The following is a 26,255-nucleotide window of genomic DNA, read 5'->3' on the forward strand; positions in this document are numbered from 1 at the left end:
CTAAGCACTGCTTATCATACTCAAACGGACGGACAAAGCGAAATGACAATTCAGACAATGGAAGATATGCTTAGAGCTTATGTAATTGATTTCGGAGGAAATTGGGACGATCATTTACCATTAATAGAATTTTCCTACAATAACAGCTATCATACCAGTATCAATGATGCACCATTTGAGGTACTTTATGGACGAAAGTGCCGAACTCCAGTCTGTTGGGCAGAAATTGGAGAAAAGCAACTGTCTGAACCAGAAATAGTACAAGAAACAACGGATAAGATTATTCAAGTCAAGGAACGACTAAAAGCAGCACGCGATCGCCAACAGACGAAAACCATTGGAGTTTTAAGTAAGAGATAAAGTGTTATTAAAAGTTTCTCCATGGAAAGGAGTGGTCAGATTTATTAAGAGAGGAAAGCTAAGCCCCAGGTATGTTGGACCTTTTGAGATTATTAGAAAGATAGGACCAGCAGCTTACCAGCTACAACCGCCAGAGAAAATGGCAGGAATACATGATGTAATTCATGTATCTAATCTCAAGAAGTGCTTAGCAGATGAATCTTTAGTGGTACCTCTTAAGGACATAGAGGTAAATGAGAAACTTAAGTTTGTAGAAAAACCCATACAGATTGAAGACAGAAAGATCAAGAATATCAAACACAAGAGATTAGTTCTAGTCAAAGTGAAATGGGATTCCAACTGTAACACCTCGAAAATTCCTATCCATTGAAATGAGGACACGCGTCATGAGAGACAGACGTGTTAGGAAACCGGATCAAATAAAAGATGTATGATAGGATTTTTAATAAAAAGGGCGTCATGTTATTAAAATACCTCTGAACGACCCAAGGGCGTCATGTTATTAAAATACCTCTGAACGACCCAAATTTATAAATCCCAAGATCCTTAAATCATTTGATAAACATCGTCTATGCTAACCGGTTGTTTCCAAATAAATAAAGTTCCATCTTCTATATGGACTTCGGATTTGGCAGGATTATTACTACTGGAAATGCTGAATAAAATCTTGTAAAAGGGAATCAAAGATAGTTAATTAAATTGTCCAACTAATATGAGAATCCAAGACTTGTTCTTGGTAATTCCGTCAAATTAAGCATGCCATAAGAATCCAAGGTATCAATGTTCATGCAAGCATGCAAAACCTGAAATGGTGGACCCTACACCACAGTAAAAGCCTGATGTTTCGGCACTTCAAAGTTGCATGGTCAAGACTTAGAAGTTTTAAAATTTTTGTCCTCTGACCATCGGTTACGGACCACAAGGCCCCAGGCTTACGGTCCGTAGGGAGGGTACCTGGGCATTTTCAGCAAAGGTCGGTTACGGACCGTAGCCATTTCAGCATACGGTCCGCAAGAGGTGCTTACGGACCGCAAGGCCTTACGCTTACGGTCCGTAAGGCTGTCGCTGGCAGCAGATTTTGGACAGCTGCCTGTTCAGCCCGTTACACCAACTTAAAAGGATGGTTTTCGAAATCAGGGGCTTGCTAGGCAGTATTTAGCCTATTAGGGACACTTGGGTTGATCTTGTAACCATTATAGGCTAGCTTGGCATGATCTTGGACCTTGTAGTTCACTATATAAGAGCATGAAGTTGTAACCATTTCATTTGCTCATTTGAAACATTGGTTCAAGACTTCTCTGGAGCTTCCCTGGACAGCAACCAACTTTCATTAGGTCCCTAATCCTTCTTAGGACTTTTGTAAGTGTCCTTAACTTCCTTTAATTCGTTTAAGCATAGTAATTAGCTAAAAGTCAAACCGTCGTAATTAAGGTTTGACTTCGTGATTAATTAAAATGTGCTCTGTCAAATCACGAATTAAAAGTACCTTTAAGTAGGTAATTATGTGGGTAACAAACCCTTAAAAGGGTATTTCCAGATTCCCACTCTAACTATGTTAATTGTCGAGTCAAAGCTTGTTATAAAAAAGTCAACAGAAAGGTTATTTGCGAATTAATACATAATTAGCAATGTAGGTTACATGCAATCTGTTTGATCATTAAAATGACTTGATAATTAATGTAAGAACATGTTCCAACATATTCAACTCGACAATTTTCAGTTTAGGCTCGGGTTGGAACCGAAAGTCGCAAAGTTTGACTTCTGCTTTGACTTTCAGTTCTGACCCGTTTAAGCCGAGGTTAGGATTGCCTTAGAGCTTCTTTTGAACCTATTTACATGTTAATATAACTCTCTGAGATTATACAACTTGGTTCATTAGATATCCTATTCACATGCATGTTTCCGTTAATCGCTTATATGTTGACCATTATGCCCATTTGACCTTAAAACATGATTTTTGAGAATGTAAAAGGGTAGGCACCTTAGCTACTGATTTATAAACTTGCACCCAAAATTTGAAGTCAGTTTGAGGTCTAGATTAAGAGTTATGCTCAATAGCGTAATTAAGAGCTTCTTTACTAATTAAACGGCGTAAATTATGTATAGCCTATCAAAACCCAAATTTTTATACCAAACTTTTTACCCACTGTTATAAAATAATATTTTGTGATTTTTGATGATTTTTATTTATTTTTAGGCTGAGCATAACTTAGTATTCTAAGATTAAATCGGTTTATGCCGGTTTTGCCCTTTTTAGCCATAAAATGAGTTTTACAAATCCTTTTGACCTCAAACCAATTTCTACTGATTTGTTATGATAAATAAATTATTTTGAGCCTTCTGGAATGTTAAAAATATCAGCTTTTTACAGAAAACCCGGAAATGGCTCCAAATCGCCTTTTAGGCATTTTTAACGCATAAGTGTGCACTAGAGCCTTATTAAGCTTAAAGGATTGAACCTACTGATATGATCAGTGAATTTTTATATTTTAAACAGTAGGCAAATGTTTTGAACTCATAATTCCAGAATTGACCTTTTAGGCACATGTGAAATTACCAAAATGCCCCTACGGTGCATAGTAAGGTTAAAGATAATAAATTTCACATAAATTTGATACCCTACTGTTTAACTTAGTAAATTAAGTATATTTACTAATGTAATCAGGCCTGTAACTCAGGTTATCATTTTAACCCTTTTTTTTACCTTATAAAATGACCAAAACGCCCTTATGAGGCATAGTTTTGGTTTAAAATCATTTGGGGCATAATGGAAGGTATCATTCTGATATCACAACATATTTTGAGCATATTGACTTCAGAAACTTGTATTTGACTCTTATGGTTACTCGTTACGCATTATACGCGTTCGGATCGGCTTATGCGGCTAGTTTAGCCATTTTAGCCGAAACGGGTCAAACCATATCTTTTTGGTCTCAAAATCCAGAATGTGATTATGTTACCCATATAAAACAAGTGTGCAAGCTTGTTGGGACAAAACCACATTCTAAAACGGTCTTCGCCTTATTGTGCGTTTAAAACCGTAATCTTCATATAAAACTAACCGGTCTAAGCTTAAGACCCGTTAGGATTCTAATAGGTTATTAAAACCTTAATTTCCAGATCTAGGAGCCCAGTAAAAGCTACGTGCACTCGTTATATTTGGTTTATACTTTGCTCAGGTAAATACGTTTAACTTATTTTCCCTATACGGGCTTGGGGTACGGTATATAAAATACCGCTTGGTCGGGGAATTGACCTTAACCGGTCTTGGTTATGTGCAGTCAAATTAACCCGTTTGAAAATGCTGTTTTGTTTGTTTAACGCCTTTGGGGGCTTAATGACCATGTCCCGGATATCCTTGGCATCATTCAAAGAATGGCCACGACCTTAGCACTCGGGTGTAGGCGTACACCCGTAGTGTTGTACAACATGTATAATCGTCGGTACGAGAGAAGTCTCGCGGCGGAATTATATTAAGTGGTGTGTCTATTAATCTTTAACCCGGCATGCCCCGGGCTACCGAATGCAGAACGAACATGTAATTCTTTTACAAGATTATTAAGCAAATAATTATCCCAAGTTATAAAAAGTTTTATGCCACGAGCATTTAAATCAATTTTAAACATTTTCAAAATGAGTCAGTTAAATTGTATTTACCAGTGTAAACTGGCGTATTTTCCAAAAAGACTAAGTGCAGGTACTACGCGTAATAGGCTGGTCACTCCTTAAGCATCCATAGAAGTCTCGCAAGCTTAGGATGCATGAAGTCTGTTGAGATGAAGTTTCCTTTTTATTTGATTCTGCCTGTGGATTCTATTTCGACATTTTGTGATACTCGAATATTACAATAATTTAAGTTGAAATGAATCTATCTTTGCTTCCGCTGTGCATTATAATTTGTGTTGTTTGACTATGATGATATCAACTACGTCACGTTAATCCCCCACCGGGCCCACCGGTGACACGTGGAAATTAGGGGTGTGACAGGTTGGTATCAGAGCCAACACTGAGTGAATTAAACACTAGCCTTTTGTGTTTAGTCTCAGTGCACGAATTGCACATTCTTCGAGTTCCGAGTCTAGACAAAGAACATAGGACAAACTCTGTTTTGCTTTACTTTTGGGTCTTATTATTATATGTTGTTGTTGTTATCTAAAACTTGTATGCAGGTCAACATGCCACCAAGATTTCTATGCCACCAAGATTTCTTCGCGGTCGAGGCAAAGGACCAGTCACGGGTCACGATCACGAAGCCGGGCCTTCGCACCGGCGTACCCCATCCATCACCATGAGCACTAATCCACAAGAGCCGTGGAGGCTCTATGTTGAACCCGAGAGACGGTCAGTTTCCCTCAGCTCTTCACCTTCTTACGAGCACTCCTTTGGGCCTCAATCGGAAAATGAGCCCAATGAACAACCACCCTCTTTCATACCTTTGCAGAGATCCAACTCTCACCACTCCTTTGGTGACCCAACCCCAGTTTTCCAAAGCCGATTCAACCCGACCAACATTTTTCCAGAACCCGGGGGTTTTAACCCACTAGGACCGGAAGACCACTTCTCTGGGGAAAATGACATGGACGAGGATACTGATCCAATGGAGCCTGCTACAGGAACGCCGAACCACCCCATCGAAATCTCGGATGGGTCATCTTTCCACGGATCACCGTACCGCGGTCCGGATAGTTATCAAGAGAGGTTCAAGCAGTGGGACTGGTACTTCACGCCCTCTGAGCACTCGTCCCCGTATCAGCAACAGCAGCAGCAAGATCCTTTTGAGGATCAACGATTTGTGGCAGTCACTCCGCCACCACCACCACCAGTGGAACAGCAACCGCCTCCGGAGCCACCGAGGCGGAGGAGGTCGAACGCACGGATGTCCGTGCGAGGGGGTGTCCGCATCAGCACACCCCAACCATCAAGTGGCAGCCATTATCCGCCACTTCAGGAGGAAGAGGAAGAACCACAAATGGGGGGTCCATCAAACCCCATACCAGAAGTCAACTCAGTGCCTGTGGCACCTCCGCCGGGTTTTGACAACCCAATCCCTGCTTATGCCGGTTCCGCGGCATACAACCCGTTTGAAATGCCGGGCCACAACAGCTTTAACTATGCCAACGTGGACCCATATCAGGAGGCTTGGGATTACAACGCTCGACACCCTGAAGGGCCCTATGGTGGTCCTTGGACTACCGGGTACCCTCCATATGTGTTCCAGCAGCCACCACCTCCTCAGCCGTTGTACCAGCCGCCGCAGCCACAGCTTATTCCGCCAGAGCGTCAGCAGGAGGTCCTTGAGAGACTGGACCGTTGTGAACGGGAAATCCAAACTGAGCACAGACACAACAGAGGTTTCTTCAAAGGACTATCAGATTTGATCAAAGGAAAGTCCAAAAGGAGGGACCATTGAAGATCTTAGTATTTTAGTTGTAATCAGTCCCTGCGTGGACATGTTGTTTCTGTATTCAGCTCCTGCGCGAGCTTGTCTTTTTGTATTCTGCCCTGCGTGGGTATGTCTTTCAGTTGACCCCTGCGTGGGTTGTTGTTTGTTAGAGTGTTTATTTGTTTGTTGTGCTTCGCCCCTACGTGGGCATGTTGTTTGTAGAAGTCCCGTTTAGGGCAAGTATTGTACTGTTGAATCTTTATTAATGAAATGTTGCATTTAAATTTTCATGATTATTGCTATAAATAAGTATATGAATAAACTTAAAATAAAAAGGTGAAATGAGAATAACATTTCCTAAATTAAAGAAGACCTACCATTAATATAAAATGGCAAAATCTAAAAAGGGACAAGACCTAGCCACATGTCATTTTAAGACAAGGCCAAGATGGTATCTCCATAATTAGATTCAGGTCCATAATTAACGTCTCAACTTAGGATTGATCTGCGTTATAAAAAGAATCTAAGGGGTAAAGCCTAGCCACGTGTCGTCGCAGACATGGCCAAGATGGTAGAACCTGTCTAGAAGATTCCAAATTCTGTTAACATCTGTAAGTATGTTAACATATTGGGCAAATTGTGACCCAGTAGAAGTCACATAGGCCATCATTGAAAATTGGGTTAATTTAAAATTCCCTGTAAGTAAATGTCCATTCCTTGAGAATGAAATGCCTACGGGTAATAATTAGTGTCCTAGGGACTAAGAGACAGTTTAAGTCTGTAACTCACTGTCTAGAATAAGGTAATGAACTGTGATTCAGACCCTAATACCTCGATTCTGTAAGAATCCGGGTTATAAACTAACACTATCCTTGTGACTAAGTTATATGTTAATTCTTAACTATAATATAGGATTACAATACAGATCCTGAATTAATATTTGATTAATAAATTAACCTGCAATGGCTATTTAAAAACCATGGTTAATAAAATACATAAAATACTGTATTACCTGTTAAATAAAACCTTGCCCATTATTGTTCATATGTAGCATTTGAAGCTACATGGCGGGGTCGGATGAAGTGAATAGTCGTCCGGTGGAAAACCACGATAATGCAAAGATACAGTTAACTGGTGCGGAGTTGAAAGCACTGGTAGATGATGCGGTTACTAAGGCATTAGAAAGACAGTACAGTGAGTACAGCGGGACCTATAGTAGAACCTTGTCTACACCGCATAATAAGTCTAAGACTCATTCGGAGGCTCACAGCAAGCCACCTTCTGTCCAACCCAAGTCTAAAAAGGAGGAATCTAAGAAGGAGGATGATAGACATTCTTCGAATGAGAATGGTGATCATTCCAAGAAGATCGTGCTTTATGGTGCCCCACGTGCCAAGGGTTGCACGTATAAATACTTTGTGTCTTGTAAACCCCGGGATTTCACTAGGGAGAAGGGGGCAGTGGACTGTATGACTTGGCTTGATGAAATGGAGACAGTAGTAGATATAAGTGGCTGTGCTGAAAGAGATATTGTGAAGTTTGTGACACAATCTTTCAAAGGTGATGCACTTCAATGGTGGAAGTCGCTGATTCAAGCCACCGGGAAGATACCTCTTTACAACATGTCTTGGGAACAATTTGTTGCCCTAATCAAGGAGAATTACTGTCCCCAACACGAGGTGGAAAGGATAGAATCTGATTTTCTGTCCTTAGTCATGAAGAACCTGGACTGCTAGGCGTACCTCACAACCTTCAACACCTTGTCAAGGCTAGTTCCCTATCTTGTAACACCTGAACCGAAGAGGATAGCCCGTTTCATTAGGGGTCTGGCCCCAGAAATTAAAGCGAGCGTCAAGGCCTCTCGGCCCGCTACGTTTCGATCAGTAGCTGACATATCTCTGTCCCTTACGCAAGACGCAGTTAGACAGAGATCCCTGAGAGCTGCAGATGCCGAAAAACGAAAACGCGAAGATGATGGTTCGCGACGCTCAGATAAAAAGCGAAAGGGCAATGACGACCACAAGAAAGGGTCGGGATCCAGGAAGGGGGATCAACAGTCGAGTGAAAAGCCTAGGTGCAAAGTTTGTAAGAAGCACCATTTCGGGAAATGCAGGCAGGAGTCTAGATCCCAATCTCAGCAGAAACTATGTGGGATTTGCAAGTCCCCGGATCATAAGGCATTAGATTGCAAGAAACTTAAGGATGCCACCTGCTACAATTGTAATGAGAAGGGACATATTAGACCCAACTGCCCAAAGCTTGCCAAGAAAACAGAAGAGGGAAAGAAGACTAATGCAAGGGTCTTCCGCATGGATGCAAAGGAAGCTATTCAGGATGATAATGTCATAACAGGTACTTTTCTCATTAATGATGTCTACGCAAGGGTATTGTTTGACTCTGGGGCGGATAGATCCTTTGTAGATAATAAGTTCTGTGAACTGTTGAAATTACCTGTTAAAGTTTTAAGTATGAAATATGAAGTGGAATTAGCTGATGGGACAATAGAAACAGTTTCGACTGTGTTAGATGGATGTGTCTTATCCATTAGGAACCACTCTTTTCCTTTGTCCTTGTTACCCTTTAAGCTAGCAGGCTTTGATGTAGTAATAGGAATGGATTGGTTATCGCGTAACCAAGCCCAGATAGTGTGCAACAAGAAGCAGGTAGTAATCAAGACCCCATCTGGTGAGCCACTCACTATTCAGGGAGATACTCAACACGGAATACCAGAGCATGTGGCCATGCTTAAGGCATCAGGATGCACGAGTAAGGGTTGCATCATTTATATGGCACAAGTAACCATTGACGAGAAGAAGCCCAGGATCGAAGACATACCAGTCATTTCTGACTATCCCGAGGTTTTTCCAGAGGAACTACCTGGTTTGCCACCAGATAGGCAGGTGGAATTCAAGATTGACATCATCCCTGGAGCTGCACCAGTAGCCAGAGCACCATATAGATTAGCACCAACAGAGATGAAGGAATTAAGGACACAACTAGATGATTTACTAGCTAAAGGTTTTATTAGACCTAGTTCATCTCCATGGGGAGCGCCAATTCTGTTTGTTAAAAAGAAGGATGGATCAATGCGTCTATGCATTGATTACCGTGAGCTAAACAAGGTTACTATTAAGAACAGATATCCTTTGCCTAGAATTGATGATCTATTCAACCAGCTACAGGGAGCGAGTTACTTTTCTAAGATAGATCTCAGGTCAAGCTATCATCAATTGAAAGTCAAGGAGGAGGATGTACATAAGACCGCGTTTAGGACTCGCTATGGTCACTACGAGTTCCTAGTGATGCCTTTTGGGCTCACTAACGCACCTGCCGCATTCATGGATCTCATGAATCGCGTATGCAAGCCTTATCTGGATAAATTTGTCATCGTCTTCATTGACGACATCCTCGTCTACTCAAAGAACCAAGCTGACCATGAGAGGCATCTTCGGTGCATTCTTAAGCTGCTCCATCAAGAGAAGCTCTATGCCAAGTTTTCAAAGTGTGAATTTTGGCTTCGCAAAGTCCAGTTCCTTGGACACGTTGTGAGTGAGCGTGGAATTCAAGTGGATCCCGCAAAGATAGAAGCTATCATGAACTGGCAGGAGCCCAAGACACCTTCAGAAATTCGTAGCTTCCTAGGTTTGGCTGGATACTATAGGCGTTTTATTGAAAACTTCTCCAGAATTGCTGCACCCTTGACGTCGTTAACACGTAAGAACATTAAGTTTAATTGGGGGTCTAAGCAGCAAGAATCTTTTGATATCTTGAAGCAGAAGTTAAGTAACGCACCAGTGCTGACTCTACCTGAAGGCATTGAAGAATTTGTGGTGTATTGTGATGCATCACACACCGGAATGGGTTGTGTGCTAATGCAAAAGGGCAAGGTCATAGCCTACGCTTCACGTCAACTAAAGGTGCACGAGAAGAATTACACCACCCATGACTTGGAGTTGGGTGCCGTTGTATTTGCACTAAAGCTTTGGAGGCATTATTTGTATGGGACGAAGTGTGTGATCTATTCCGACCACAAGAGCCTTCAACACCTGTTCAATCAGAAGGATTTGAACATGAGGCAGCGACGATGGATGGAAACCTTGAACGATTATGATTGTGAAATAAGGTACCATCCAGGCAAGGCCAATGTAGTCGCAGATGCTTTAAGCAGGAAGGAAAGAGTGAAGCCGATAAGGATCAATGCCAAGAGCATTGAAATTAAGAGCAGTTTGAATGAAAGGTTGTTAGCTGCACAGAAGGAAGCTGTGTTGGAAGCTAACTATCCTGAGGAGAAATTAGGAGTAACTGAAGAACAGTTGTCCTACGACAAGGACGGAATGTTGAGGTTAAATGGACGAGTATGGGTTCCTGTATATGGAGGACTTCGGGATGTTATCCTCAAGGAAGCCCACAGTTCCAAGTATTCCGTCCATCCTGGAGCTGATAAGATGTACCAGGATTTAAAGGCGAATTATTGGTGGATAGGCTTGAAAAAGTCTATAGCTGCTTATGTAGCTAAATGCTTGACGTGTGCTAAAGTCAAAGCTGAACATCAGAAGCCGTCAGGTTTACTGCAACAGCCTGAAATTCCCACTTGGAAATGGGAAATGGTGACGATGGACTTCATCACCAAATTGCCTAAGACGCCGAAGGGAAATGATACTATATGGGTCATAGTTGATAGACTGACTAAGTCAGCACATTTCCTGCCCATTAGAGAGACCTTCAGCTCTGACATGCTAGCCCAATTGTACGTAGATAAGATTGTGGCCTTGCATGGCGTACCAGTATCTATTATCTCAGATCGGGATACTAGATACACATCTCATTTCTGGAAGAGTTTCCAACAGTCTCTGGGCACTCAATTGAATTTTAGTACGGCTTACCATCCTCAGACTGATGGGCAGAGTGAGCGTACCATTCAAACGTTGGAAGATATGTTGCGTGCATGTGTAATTGATCTAGGAGGAAGTTGGGACAGGCATTTACCTGTAACGCCCTGTGTTTTGTACTTTCTATTTATAGCTTGTCTTACTCGTGTTGCTAATTTTGGAAGCTTTGTATCATTGTACTCGTTCCTTCTAGTACTCGTTGTAAACTCGAGATTTTGATCATGAATGAAAACTTGCATTTCCTTGTTACATACTATACATACACCATAATACGATTAATCATGAGATCATTTGATACTTCTTTGTGATACTTACAAACATATGTTGAACTTGTAAATATGTGACATATACTTGTCACTTACAAACATGTTACATACTTGTACATTACACTTTTTACCTAGTTAAATCATGTTTTATTTCATATTTCACCTTATTACAAGTTAGGGGAAACATTGTTGCATATTATTACACAACTTAACTAATAAAATTACTCATTATAATGTTTTAAAAAAATAAAAAACTAAAGAAACATGGCAGCCCAAATTCAGCAAAATTCAGCCCCATATAGTTGGGTTTTGTGGGCTAGTTTCAAGGTGTAACCCCTTCTAAACACTTCCAAAGCCCAACCCATTGAAACCCTAATCCTTCCCCCTATAAATACCACTTATAACCAGCCTCCCTACCACTTTTGCAACACTAAAAACTCTCAAAACATCCTCCAAACCGTAGCTGAAAGCAAAGGTTCGAGTAGATTGACACCCCTTCACGAAAATGAGCATAACTCACTCAATTCTTATCCGATTCACTCGATTCTTTTTCCTACTTGCTTGTATAATCATGGGGTTCGATTCCTAGACTTCTCCTTGGAGAAATCAGACCTGGAAATGCCCCGAAATAGTCCATAAACTTTCTGTTTGTTTTTATGTTCATCAAAAACTTGTTTAAATCTATGCAACTTGTGTCCAACACATCTCATACCTATGTCCTAATGCTTACAACTTATCCCATGGTTGGTTAAGCTTAAAAACAAGGTTGAGACATCTAAATCAGAGGTTAAAACCTCATAAACTTTCTGTTTTTAATTAGGGTTTTACCCACAAGTAATGTTCAAGTGTGAAACTTGTTGAATGTGTGATGGTTGGATTAGCTTGGGCTATCCTTCATAAGAATCCACTCATTACTTGATGTTTTGCTATAGATTAGTTGTTGTTAATACCTTGATACTTGTATGTTCATGACCCTCCTTGTTGTTTATAACAACAAGTGTAGTGGTGAACAATAGAGGTGCCTAAATGGAAGCTTGTTCTTCCTACCTCATGTATGTATTCTATGACACAAAGAGGTACCTAAATGGAGACATTAATCTCCTACCTCATGCTTGAATCATAAGACTTGTAAACTATATAATATCTAAGTTATTCTATATGTATACATCTAAGTAACTAAGACTTGATGATGACTTAATAGTTATTTGTTAAGTGGACGTTACATCATCTATGACCATGCCCTTGTTACGACTCTAATGGATCTTAGAATCCATGAAATCATACCAACTCTTTTGAGTTTCAATAGTGTCAAGAACAAGAGTTATGCGTACAAGATGATTATTTTCACCTATGTTACTTTCTATATATTAAAAACTCCGAATCTATAATCTTCCGTTATACGCCAAACTCACACACCTACGTTTCCTTGTGTAGAAGGACAAGGTGCTCCGAACTAATTCATCTACAAACTTGCTCTCGGAATTTCAAGTCACCACTTGTAAACCGTGAGTATACTCGTATTTCCCCCTTTTTACTTTTACCACTTTTGGGGTGTAACATGTTTACCTATTAACTTACACATGAACACTTTATTAAACACATGAACGTTCCTATAACATGCTTGTATACGTGATGACTTGATACTTTAAACTTGGGTTATTCTTATGTGTTGAACTTATCATTAACTTCGTACGAGCCAAACCTTGACATATGTAGCGCTATAGGATTAACGACCCGCCCGTAAACTTGAGGTTATGTCTTGAGCATATTGCGTTTTCTTGGTTTGATATGTTAGACACATGCCATATTTAATGTTTATCTTGAATCATATGCTTGCCATGAGGAATTGTTCACACTTTTTATCTTATGCTATGTACGTACCAAACTTGTATACTCGCCTTTGCTTTTGCATTGAATTGTATTTTAAACATGTTACAGGTTGATGATGATGCTATAAAAGAAGTAGCGTTGATGCCTAGATACACATATAGACGTTAGGGTTGAATATGTTGTATCAAATTTTGTTATGTTATCATGTTGTGTTGGTTAAACTTGTTGTATTTGGAATTTCTTGTAATGTTGACTAGTTGAAGTTATGAAATGAAACTTGGATTATTAAATTATTGTCACAAATAGTGTTATGATGTCTCGAGCAATCTTCACACTTCGTCTCATCCCGATGTTTCCGCCATTGGTTGGGGTGTGACAGATTGGTATCAGAGCCATAACTATAGGGAATTAGGAAAATTGCCATGCTTTTGCCCTAGTCTATAGTTTTAGGAACTTTGTCTCTTATTTGTTGTTTAAAACATTTGTGCTCTATCTTACATGCTTCCTAGCTACACTTCTTGTTAATAAATTTATGTGCCTTTCCTAAGGCTAACACGAATACACTTTTGCTATTTTATACTCTTGTAACATCAACGAGACAACTTTACCAAAATAGGCGTGAAACCCACAATTTGGTAAACGACTCTCACTCTACCTTTAATCTATTTTTGCACGAAATTTCACCATTAAGCTAGGAGTGACATCCACAACTTAATGGTAATTTCCATTTCAACTCTAGTGGACCCTTGTCAAAGTGTCAAAATTTTATTTTGGCCGACAAGTACCAACCACATTTAGGGTACGAAATCGTCAAGTTAGGGGTGAAACCCGCATCTTGTCGATTAAGTCCCATTCCTTGATTTTTTTTATTCTCGCCAAAGTCCCGAATGTTCCAATCATTTAGAGATGTGTAGTAACCGGAAGGGTAAGATACCGTTAATCGCTTCTCGACGAGAGTATCTTACTTATAGGCCAAAGCACAATATCTCTAAATCGAAAGGACTTTCGACCCACTTTGGAATTGTCGACGTTTCTCTACCCGAAACATTCCTATGTTTTATTGAGCCTCTCTTTTATGTATCTCAATTTATATGTGATTTTATACTTGAACGTTCATTCATTTCGAAATGTCGTTTTAATCATGTCGCACATTATCGCAATCACAAACAATAATAATTCTCATGAACCAACTAAATTTATATTTTCCTATTCGCAACTTATGTGCTATACATGTTGAATGTGTGTTGGAAACTTATGCTTTATGTGAACTTTACTTGGTACTTGAACATCTACTTGCTTTGCATACACAAACCTTGTTTTCAATTAATGATCAAAGTCTCATCCTTTCCCTTCTCTTTCAAATCTTTTAGATGTCTTCTAGTTCATCCAAGAAACTCAAGTCAAAGAAGGGTTCGACCTCCTCCGCCATGTCCCAAAAGGATTGTATGAAGTTTATGGCTAAACAATTTGCAAAGGTCCTACCCGACATTGTTAGCAAGATCCAAACCGATTCACCCCATGGTTCGGTCGACTCAAAGGCCGACAAACCCAAATCGACCTTCCAATTTAAGCACTTCATGGCTTGTAAACCCTTAGAATTTACCGGCAAGAATGGCGCTACCGCCATGATGAACTGGTTTGATGCCATCGAGCTTACCTTCTTGCAAAGTGGTTGCCCTGACGAACTAAGAACCTTGAATGCAACCGGTGTGTTTCGTGAAAAGGCACTTGAGTGGTGGACAACTGAGCGTAACAAGAGAGGAAACGAGGTCGCACACGCTATGCCGTGGGACGATCTCAAACAACTTATGAAGGATCACTTTTGTCCCCCTCACGAACTCCAAAAGTTGGAAAATGAATTCTGGAACCTCACGCAAAAAGGGAGTGACATGGATGGTTTGATTACACGCTTCAAGCAGCTTAGTGTTCTATGCCCTGGTCAAGTAGAAACCGCCCCCAAAACCGTGGCCAAATTCATTCGTTGTGTTGCACCTTCTTTAACAAACCATCTTGCATCTGCCAACCCTCAAACCATTGAAGACGCGTACCGCATAGCTACCGAACTTAACAACAATTGTGTTCTTCATGGAACCTTTGACAAGGTTTCAACAAAGAATGCGCACCAAGCCACCATTGACTCCCCTAATGAGTCTAAACCCTCCCAGCAATCTAAGAGAAACCAAGGCAAGAAGCGGAAGGCTTCAAGCCAAAACTGCGCGGTCGTCACTCCGCCAAACCCACAACCCCTTCAAACTGTGCCTGCTTTCGATGGTGAACGCAAGGTTTATACTGGAACGCACCCAAAGTGCGACAAATGCCGATATCATCACCCCCCAAACGCTCATTGTCGAAAGTGTGACAAGTGTGGCCGGTATGGGCATCTCTCGCCATACTGTCGTATCCCCCCACAGGCCTACCAAAACCAAGCTCTTTTGGCTCCAAATCAAGTCGCCCCTGTGCGAGCATGCTTCACGTGTGGTGATACCAACCACATGGCCAATGTGTGTCCTCAACGATATCAACCACAACAACCTCGACAGCAACAACCACAGCCACAACCCCAACAACAACAACAGGTTCAAGAACCCGCTAGGGGTCGAGCTTTCCTTCTCACCACAGCTCAGGCTCAAAATGCAAACGACGTCATCACTGGTACGTTTCTCATTAACCATGTCTATGCTTCATGCCTATTTGATACTGGTGCCGATAAAAGTTTTGTGTCGTTAGAATTCGAGTCTTTGCTCAAGTGTAAACGCTCTAAGTTGCCAAAATCTTTCGCTGTCGAAGTTGCTAATGGTAAAACCGTCAAAGTCAATTCTGTTCTCTCCAATTGTTCACTAATCCTTAACGATCATACGTTCTCAATCGATCTCATACCTATGCAAATGGGTAGTTTCGACGTCATAGTAGGTATGGACTGGCTTAGGCGAGTTCGTGCTGAAGTTGTCTGTTCTGAGAAGTTTATTCGCTTGCCTCTTCCAAATGGTGATTCTCTACACGTCTATGGTGAAAAGCCTTCTCAAGGCCTTAAGCTTATGTCATGCATCAAGGCAAACAAGTGCTTACGCAAGGGTACCTTCGCCTTTCTCGCCCACATCGTGGAAAAGAAGGATAAAGGCCCAAGCATAAGTGACGTTCCTGTTGTACGTGACTTTCCGGATGTATTTCCCGAAGACCTTCCTGGTCCTCCTCCTGCTCGTTCTGTCGATTTTCGCATCGATTTAGTGCCTGGCGCTACGCCTGTCGCTAAGTCCCCCTATCGTTTAGCACCCTCTGAGATGCAAGAGCTCTCGAGTCAACTTCAAGAGCTTCTTAACAAAGGCTTCATACGCCCTAGTACTTCTCCTTGGGGCGCTCCCGTTTTATTCGTCAAGAAGAAAGATGGGTCCTTTCGTATGTGTATTGACTATCGTGAGCTCAACAAGCTTACTATCAAGAATCGATACCCTCTTCCTCGCATTGATGACCTCTTCGATCAATTGCAAGGCGCAACCTGCTTTTCAAAGATCGATCTTCGTTCTGGGTATCATCAACTTCGAGTACTCGAAGAAGATGTGCCTAAAACCGCCTTTCGTACGCGTTATGGTCATTATGAGTTCGTGGTCATGCCCTTTGGTTTGACCAACGCACCTGCTGTCTTTATGGACTTAATGAACCGCGTGTGCAAAGCATACTTGGACCGTTTTGTGATCGTCTTCATCGACGATATCCTCATCTATTCCAAGACGCAAGCAGAGCATGAGCAACACTTGCGCCTTATTCTTGAACTCCTTCGTACTGAACACCTATATGCCAAATTCTCCAAGTGTGAATTTTGGTTACAAGAAGTTCAATTCCTTGGTCACACTGTCAACAAACTTGGTATTCACGTTGATCCCGCAAAAATCGAAGCTGTGAAAAATTGGGTCGCACCTAAATCTCCGTCCGAAATCCGTTCGTTTCTTGGTCTTGCTGGTTACTACCGTCGTTTTATCTCCAACTTTTCGAAAATCGCTGTTCCTTTGACCTCCTTGACTCAAAAAGAGAGACCTTTTGTTTGGGGTCCCGAACAAGAAGAGTCTTTTCAAACGCTCAAGGACATGCTTTGCAATGCTCCTATCCTAACGCTTCCTGATGGTAACGATGATTTTGTCGTGTATTGCGACGCTTCAAACCTTGGTCTTGGTTGTGTCCTTATGCAACGTGACAAAGTTATCGCTTACGCATCGAGGCAACTCAAAATTCATGAGAAAAACTATACTACTCACGACCTTGAACTTGGTGCGGTCGTTTTTGCATTGAAGATTTGGCGACACTACCTTTATGGTACTAAATGTGTAGTCTTCACCGACCATAAGAGCCTTCAACACATCTTCAATCAAAAAGAACTAAACATGCGTCAACGTCGTTGGGTGGAATTGTTAAACGACTATGACTGCGAAATCAAATACCACCCGGGTAAGGCGAATGTAGTAGCCGACGCCCTGAGTCGTAAAACTCACGTCCAAAGTATCCGTTGTTTCCAACTCGTCCACGATCTTCAAAATCGCATACGTAACGCCCAGTATACATCCGTTAATGAGGGTAACCTCTACAACGAAATGCAATGTGGTGCTGAGAATAGTCTTGTGTCCAAACCCGATGGTATTCTATACTATCTCAATCGCATCTGGATTCCCAATCGTGACGATCTTCGCAATTTCCTGATGAAGGAGGCCCATAACACGAAATATTCTATTCACCCTGGTGCTGATAAGATGTACCATGATATGCGTACTTCCTATTGGTGGCCTGGAATGAAGAAGGATATAGCCACCTTCGTTTCTAAATGTCTTACGTGTTCCAAAGTAAAAGCCGAACATCAACGTCCCTCTGGCTTGCTCGAACAACCAATAATTCCCGTTTGGAAGTGGGAGAGCATTGCCATGGATTTCATCACTAAGCTTCCTCGCACTACAGCTGGTCATGACAGCATATGGGTCGTCGTTGACCGATTGACCAAATCAGCTCACTTCCTCCCCATTCGTGAAGACTTCAAAGTCGAGAAATTGGCTAAGGTCTACATGAAGGAAATCATCTGTCGTCACGGGACGCCCATTGATATCATTTCTGATCGTGATGCTCGTTTTACGTCTCGTCTTTGGGAAACTTTTCAATCTGCTATGGGTACTAAGCTTAACCTTAGCACCGCCTTCCATCCTCAGACTGACGGTCAAACCGAGCGTACTATCCAAACCTTAGAGGATATGCTTCGTTCATGCGTAATAGATTTTGGTGGCAACTGGGATTCATACTTGCCCTTGGCTGAATTCTCGTACAATAACAGCTATCACACGAGTATCCAAATGGCTCCTTTCGAAGCATTGTATGGTCGCAAGTGCCGTTCGCCTATTTCTTGGCACGAGATTGGTCAAGCCCAAATCACCGGTCCCGAGCTTATACAAGAGGCTACGGACAAGATTTTACAGGTTCGAGACAACTTATTGAAAGCCAGGAACCGACAGAAGAGTTACGCTGACAAAGGACGCAAACCTATGGAATTCGAGACAGGTGACAACGTGCTTCTCAAGGTATCCCCTTGGAAAGGCGTGGTTCGATTTGGCAAGAAAGGGAAACTCGCACCTCGCTACGTTGGTCCTTTCAAGATTCTCGAAAGGATTGGCAAGGTTGCGTATAGACTGGACCTGCCTGAAGGACTCAGCAATGTACACCCTGTCTTCCATGTGTCCAACTTAAAGAAATGTCTAGCTGACGAAGGACTCCACGTTCCTCTCGAAGACCTGCAAGTCAACGAAACGCTTCATTTTGTGGAAAAACCGGTCGAAATCGTGGACCAAGGAACCAAGCAATTGAGGCGCAGTCGAATTCCTATTGTCAAAGTTCGATGGGAAGGAAAACGTGGCGCTGAATTTACTTGGGAGCTCGAAAGCGAAATGAAATCGAAATATCCTCATCTTTTCCCTGAGTCTTCCTAAATTTCGGGACGAAATTTCCTAAAGGAGGGGAGACTGTAACGCCCTGTGTTTTGTACTTTCTATTTATAGCTTGTCTTACTCGTGTTGCTAATTTTGGAAGCTTTGTATCATTGTACTCGTTCCTTCTAGTACTCGTTGTAAACTCGAGATTTTGATCATGAATGAAAACTTGCATTTCCTTGTTACATACTATACATACACCATAATACGATTAATCATGAGATCATTTGATACTTCTTTGTGATACTTACAAACATATGTTGAACTTGTAAATATGTGACATATACTTGTCACTTACAAACATGTTACATACTTGTACATTACACTTTTTACCTAGTTAAATCATGTTTTATTTCATATTTCACCTTATTACAAGTTAGGGGAAACATTATTGCATATTATTACACAACTTAACTAATAAAATTACTCATTATAATGTTTTAAAAAAATAAAAAACTAAAGAAACATGGCAGCCCAAATTCAGCAAAATTCAGCCCCATATAGTTGGGTTTTGTGGGCTAGTTTCAAGGTGTAACCCCTTCTAAACACTTCCAAAGCCCAACCCATTGAAACCCTAATCCTTCCCCCTATAAATACCACTTATAACCAGCCTCCCTACCACTTTTGCAACACTAAAAACTCTCAAAACATCCTCCAAACCGTAGCTGAAAGCAAAGGTTCGAGTAGATTGACACCCCTTCACGAAAATGAGCATAACTCACTCAATTCTTATCCGATTCACTCGATTCTTTTTCCTACTTGCTTGTATAATCATGGGGTTCGATTCCTAGACTTCTCCTTGGAGAAATCAGACCTGGAAATGCCCCGAAATAGTCCATAAACTTTCTGTTTGTTTTTATGTTCATCAAAAACTTGTTTAAATCTATGCAACTTGTGTCCAACACATCTCATACCTATGTCCTAATGCTTACAACTTATCCCATGGTTGGTTAAGCTTAAAAACAAGGTTGAGACATCTAAATCAGAGGTTAAAACCTCATAAACTTTCTGTTTTTAATTAGGGTTTTACCCACAAGTAATGTTCAAGTGTGAAACTTGTTGAATGTGTGATGGTTGGATTAGCTTGGGCTATCCTTCATAAGAATCCACTCATTACTTGATGTTTTGCTATAGATTAGTTGTTGTTAATACCTTGATACTTGTATGTTCATGACCCTCCTTGTTGTTTATAACAACAAGTGTAGTGGTGAACAATAGAGGTGCCTAAATGGAAGCTTGTTCTTCCTACCTCATGTATGTATTCTATGACACAAAGAGGTACCTAAATGGAGACATTAATCTCCTACCTCATGCTTGAATCATAAGACTTGTAAACTATATAATATCTAAGTTATTCTATATGTATACATCTAAGTAACTAAGACTTGATGATGACTTAATAGTTATTTGTTAAGTGGACGTTACATCATCTATGACCATGCCCTTGTTACGACTCTAATGGATCTTAGAATCCATGAAATCATACCAACTCTTTTGAGTTTCAATAGTGTCAAGAACAAGAGTTATGCGTACAAGATGATTATTTTCACCTATGTTACTTTCTATATATTAAAAACTCCGAATCTATAATCTTCCGTTATACGCCAAACTCACACACCTACGTTTCCTTGTGTAGAAGGACAAGGTGCTCCGAACTAATTCATCTACAAACTTGCTCTCGGAATTTCAAGTCACCACTTGTAAACCGTGAGTATACTCGTATTTCCCCCTTTTTACTTTTACCACTTTTGGGGTGTAACATGTTTACCTATTAACTTACACATGAACACTTTATTAAACACATGAACGTTCCTATAACATGCTTGTATACGTGATGACTTGATACTTTAAACTTGGGTTATTCTTATGTGTTGAACTTATCATTAACTTCGTACGAGCAAAACCTTGACATATGTAGCGCTATAGGATTAACGACCCGCCCGTAAACTTGAGGTTATGTCTTGAGCATATTGCGTTTTCTTGGTTTGATATGTTAGACACATGCCATATTTAATGTTTATCTTGAATCATATGCTTGCCATGAGGAATTGTTCACACTTTTTATCTTATGCTATGTACGTACCAAACTTGTATACTCGCCTTTGCTTTTGCATTGAATTGTATTTTAAACATGTTACAGGTTGATGATGATGCTATAAAAGAAGTAGCGTTGATGCCTAGATACACATATAGACGTTAGGGTTGAATATGTTGTATCAAATTTTGTTATGTTATCATGTTGTGTTGGTTAAACTTGTTGTATTTGGAATTTCTTGTAATGTTGACTAGTTGAAGTTATGAAATGAAACTTGGATTATTAAATTATTGTCACAAATAGTGTTATGATGTCTCGAGCAATCTTCACACTTCGTCTCATCCCGATGTTTCCGCCATTGGTTGGGGTGTGACACCGTTGGTCGAGTTCTCCTACAATAATAGCTACCATACTAGCATTAAGGCTGCGCCTTTTGAGGCACTATATGGTAGAAAGTGCAGAACGCCCATTTGCTGGGCAGAAGTGGGAGATACGCAATTATCAGGTCCTGACTTAGTCTTCGAGACAACGGACAAGATTGTCCAAATTCGCGACCGCCTGAAAGCTGCTCGAGATAGGCAGAAGAGCTATGCGGATGAAAGGCGAAAGCCTTTCAAGTTTGAGGTTGGCGATAAAGTTTTGCTCAAAGTATCACCTTGGAAAGGGGTGATGCGATTTGGCAAGAAAGGTAAGTTAAGCCCAACGTATATAGGACCATTCGAAATCATCGAATGTGTAGGATCAGTGGCTTATAAGTTAAACTTACCTGAGGAGCTCGATGGTATTCATAATGTATTTCACGTCTGCAATCTGAAGAAATGTCTAGCTGACGAGTCGCTAGTCATACCACACACGGATGTGCATATAGACGAGAGCCTAAAATTTGTGGAAAAACCTGTGTCGATTGAAGATCGACAGGTGAAGAAGCTTCGAAGGAAGCTTGTACCTATTGTCAAGGTAAAGTGGGACGCCCGCAGAGGTCCTGAATACACGTGGGAGTTAGAGTCCACAATGAAAGAAAAATACCCTCAATTATTTCCATAAATCTCGAGGTCGAGATTTCTTTTAAGGGGGTGAGGATGTAACACCTCGAAAATTCCTATCCATTGAAATGAGGACACGCGTCATGAGAGACAGACGTGTCAGGAAACCGGATCAAATAAAAGATGTATGATAGGATTTTTAATAAAAAGGGCGTCATGTTATTAAAATACCTCTGAACGACCCAAGGGCGTCATGTTATTAAAATACCTCTGAACGACCCAAATTTATAAATCCCAAGATCCTTAAATCATTTGATAAACATCGTCTATGCTAACCGGTTGTTTCCAAATAAATAAAGTTCCATCTTCTATATGGACTTCGGATTTGGCAGGATTATTACTACTGGAAATGCTAAATAAAATCCTTGTAAAAGGGAATCAAAGATAGTTAATTAAATTGTCCAACTAATATGAGAATCCAAGACTTGTTCTTGGTAATTCCGTCAAATTAAGCATGCCATAAGAATCCAAGGTATCAATGTTCATGCAAGCATGCAAAACCTGAAATGGTGGACCCTACACCGCAGTAAAAGCCTGATGTTTCGGCACTTCAAAGTTGCATGGTCAAGACTTAGAAGTTTTAAAATTTTTGTCCTCTGACCATCGGTTACGGACCACAAGGCCCCAGGCTTACGGTCCGTAAGGAGGGTACCTGGGCATTTTCAGCAAAGGTCAGTTACGGACCGTAGCCATTTCAGCATACGGTCCGCAAGAGGTGCTTACGGACCGCAAGGCCTTACGCTTACGGTCCGTAAGGCTGTCGCTGGCAGCAGATTTTGGACAGCTGCCTGTTCAGCCCGTTACACCGACTTAAAAGGATGGTTTTCGAAATCAGGGGCTTGCTAGGCAGTATTTAGCCTATTAGGGACACTTGGGTTGATCTTGTAACCATTCTAGGCTAGCTTGGCATGATCTTGGACCTTGTAGTTCACTATATAAGAGCATGAAGTTGTAACCATTTCATTTGCTCATTTGAAACATTGGTTCAAGACTTCTCTGGAGCTTCCCTGGATAGCAACCAACTTTCATTAGGTCCCTAATCCTTCTTAGGACTTTTGTAAGTGTCCTTAACTTCCTTTAATTCGTTTTAAGCATAGTAATTAGCTAAAAGTCAAACCGTCGTAATTAAGGTTTGACTTCGTGATTAATTAAAATGTGCTCTGTCAAATCACGAATTAAAAGTACCTTTAAGTAGGTAATTATGTGGGTAACAAACCCTTAAAAGGGTATTTCCAGATTCCCACTCTAACTATGTTAATTGTCGAGTCAAAGCTTGTTATAAAAAAGTCAACAGAAAGGTTATTTGCGAATTAATACATAATTAGCAATCTAGGTTACATGCAATCTGTTTGATCATTAAAATGACTTGATAATTAATGTAAGAACATGTTCCAACATATTCAACTCGACAATTTTCAGTTTAGGCTCGGTTTGGAACCGAAAGTCGCAAAGTTTGACTTCTGCTTTGACTTTCAGTTCTGACCCGTTTAAGCCGAGGTTAGGATTGCCTTAGAGCTTCTTTTGAACCTATTTACATGTTAATATAACTCTCTGAGATTATACAACTTGGTTCATTAGATATCCTATTCACATGCATGTTTCCGTTAATCGCTTATATGTTGACCATTATGCCCATTTGACCTTAAAACATGATTTTTGAGAATGTAAAAGGGTAGGCACCTTAGCTACTGATTTATAAACTTGCACCCAAAATTTGAAGTCAGATTGAGGTCTAGATTAAGAGTTATGCTCAATAGCGTAATTAAGAGCTTTTTTACTAATTAAACGGCGTAAATTATGTATAGCCTATCAAAACCCAAATTTTTATACCAAACTTTTTACCCACTGTTATAAAATAATATTTTGGGATTTTTGGTGATTTTTATTTATTTTCAGGCTGAGCATAACTTAGTATTCTAAGATTAAATCGGTTTATGCCGGTTTTGCCCTTTTTAGCCATAAAATGAGTTTTACAAATCCTTTTGACCTCAAACCAATTTCTACTGATTTGTTATGATAAATAAATTATTTTGAGCCTTCTGGAATGTTAAAAATATCAGCTTTTAACAGAAAACCCAGAAATGGCTCCAAATCGCCTTTTAGGCATTTTTAACGCATAAGTGTGCACTAGAGCCTTATTAAGCTTAAAGGATTGAACCTACTGATATGATCAGTGAATTTTTATATTTTAAACAGTAGGCAAATGTTTTGAACTCAGAATTCCATAATTGACCTTTTAGGCACATGTGAAATTACCAAAATGCCCCTACGGTGCATAGTAAGGTTAATGATAATAAATTTCACATAAATTTGATACCCTACTGTTATAACTTAGTAAATTAAGTATATTTACTAATTTAATCAGACCTGTAACTCAGGTTATCATTTTAACCCTTTTTTTACCTTATAAAATGACCAAAACGCCCTTATGAGGCATAGTTTTGGTTTAAAATCATTTGGGGCATAATGGAAGGTATCATTCTGATATCACAACATATTTTGAGCATATTGACTTCAGAAACTTGTATTTGACTCTTATGGTTACTCGTTACGCATTATACGCGTTCGGATCGGCTTATGCGGCTAGTTTAGCCATTTTAGCCAAAACGGGTCAAACCATATCTTTTTGGTCTCAAAATCCAGAATGTGATTATGTTACCCATATAAAACAAGTGTGCAAGCTTGTTGGGACAAAACCACATTCTAAAACGGTTTTCGCCTTATTGTGCGTTTAAAACCGTAATCTTCACATAAAACTAACCGGTCTAAGCTTAAGACCCGTTAGGATTCTAATAGGTTATTAAAACCTTAATTTCCAGATCTAGGAGCCCAGTAAAAGCTACGTGCACTCGTTATATTTGGTTTATACTTTGCTCAGGTAAATACGTTTAACTTATTTTCCCTACACGGGCTTGGGGTACGGTATATAAAATACCGCTTGGTCGGGGAATTGACCTTAACCGGTCTTGGTTATGTGCAGTCAAATTAACCCGTTTGAAAATGCTGTTTTGTTTGTTTAACGCCTTTGGGGGCTTAATGACCATGTCCCGGATATCCTTGGCATCATTCAAAGAATGGCCACGACCTTAGCACTCGGGTGTAGGCGTACACCCGTAGTGTTGTACAACATGTATAATCGTCGGTACGAGAGAAGTCTCGCGGCAGAATTATATTAAGTGGTGTGTCTATTAATCTTTAACCCGGCATGACCCGGGCTACCGAACGCAGAACGAACATGTAATTCTTTTACAAGCTTATTAAGCAAATAATTATCCCAAATTATAAAAAGTTTTATGCCACGAGCATTTAAATCAATTTTAAACATTTTCAAAATGAGTCAGTTAAATTGTATTTACCAGTGTAAACTGACGTATTTTCCAAAAAGACTAAGTGCAGGTACTACGCGTAATAGGCTGGTCACTCCTTAAGCATCCATAGAAGTCTCGCAAGCTTAGGATGCGTGAAGTCTGTTGAGATGAAGTTTCCTTTTTATTTGATTCTGCCCGTGGATTCTATTTCGACATTTTGTGATACTCGAATATTACAATAATTTAAGTTGAAATGAATCTATCTTTGCTTCCGCTGTGCATTATAATTTGTGTTGTTTGACTATGATGATATCAACTACGTCACGTTAATCCCCCACCGGGCCCACTGGTGACACGTGGAAATTAGGGGTGTGACACCAACAGAGGACCAGAGTACACTTGGGAGCTTGAGTCAGAGATGTAGAGGAAATATCCACACCTGTTCCAGTAGACCTCGAGGACGAGTTCTAAAACAAGGTGGGGAGGATAAAACAACTCTCCCAAAACCCTTAAACATGACCTATACGTCCTAAAATACACCCCGTATATGTAAACGGACCCGAATAACCTTCAATTTAACAAAAATCAAATAAAACAAATTTTTAATGCCTTTGGCGGCCCGCACCGGACACACCTTCAGTGTGTCGCGCGGTGCGACGGCTATTATTTGGCGGATACTGCATTGTGACACGTGTCACAACATGTCAAGTCTATAACTCGTGACCCAGCAACCCTAGACCTAGCTACAAGTGCGTGGCAGCCCACGACAGGCATAGCCCTGGGGTGTCGCGGGGCAAGACCGACTCCGAAAACACCTATAAATGGGGCAGGGGTGGCACAGTTCACCTCCGCTCAATTCTCTTTCTCTCTTAAGACATATAGTGCGAAATTAACGAGTATAATACCCCCTAAAAAGCGAAGCTCTGCCTCGTTTTAAGTATTATAACCCCCGGTTACGTATTAGTTACTCTGCCCGATTGATTTAGAGCTCCGTAACGCATGTCAAGGCTCTGCCTGACTCAGTCGTTGGAGTTCTGTCTCGTGGGAGGGAATAGCTAATGTAAATTGGGTTATCTTACTGACACGTGTGCATTGTTTAATTTAATAGATTATGACCAGGAAGTCACCAGAAATTATCTAAAATAGCAAAGTGAGTTATTCCCCTTTTTGCAAACTGTTTTTACAAA

Source organism: Helianthus annuus, chromosome 5 (genome assembly GCF_002127325.2).
Source record: "Helianthus annuus cultivar XRQ/B chromosome 5, HanXRQr2.0-SUNRISE, whole genome shotgun sequence".
In the NCBI taxonomy this organism is placed as follows: domain Eukaryota; kingdom Viridiplantae; phylum Streptophyta; class Magnoliopsida; order Asterales; family Asteraceae; genus Helianthus; species Helianthus annuus.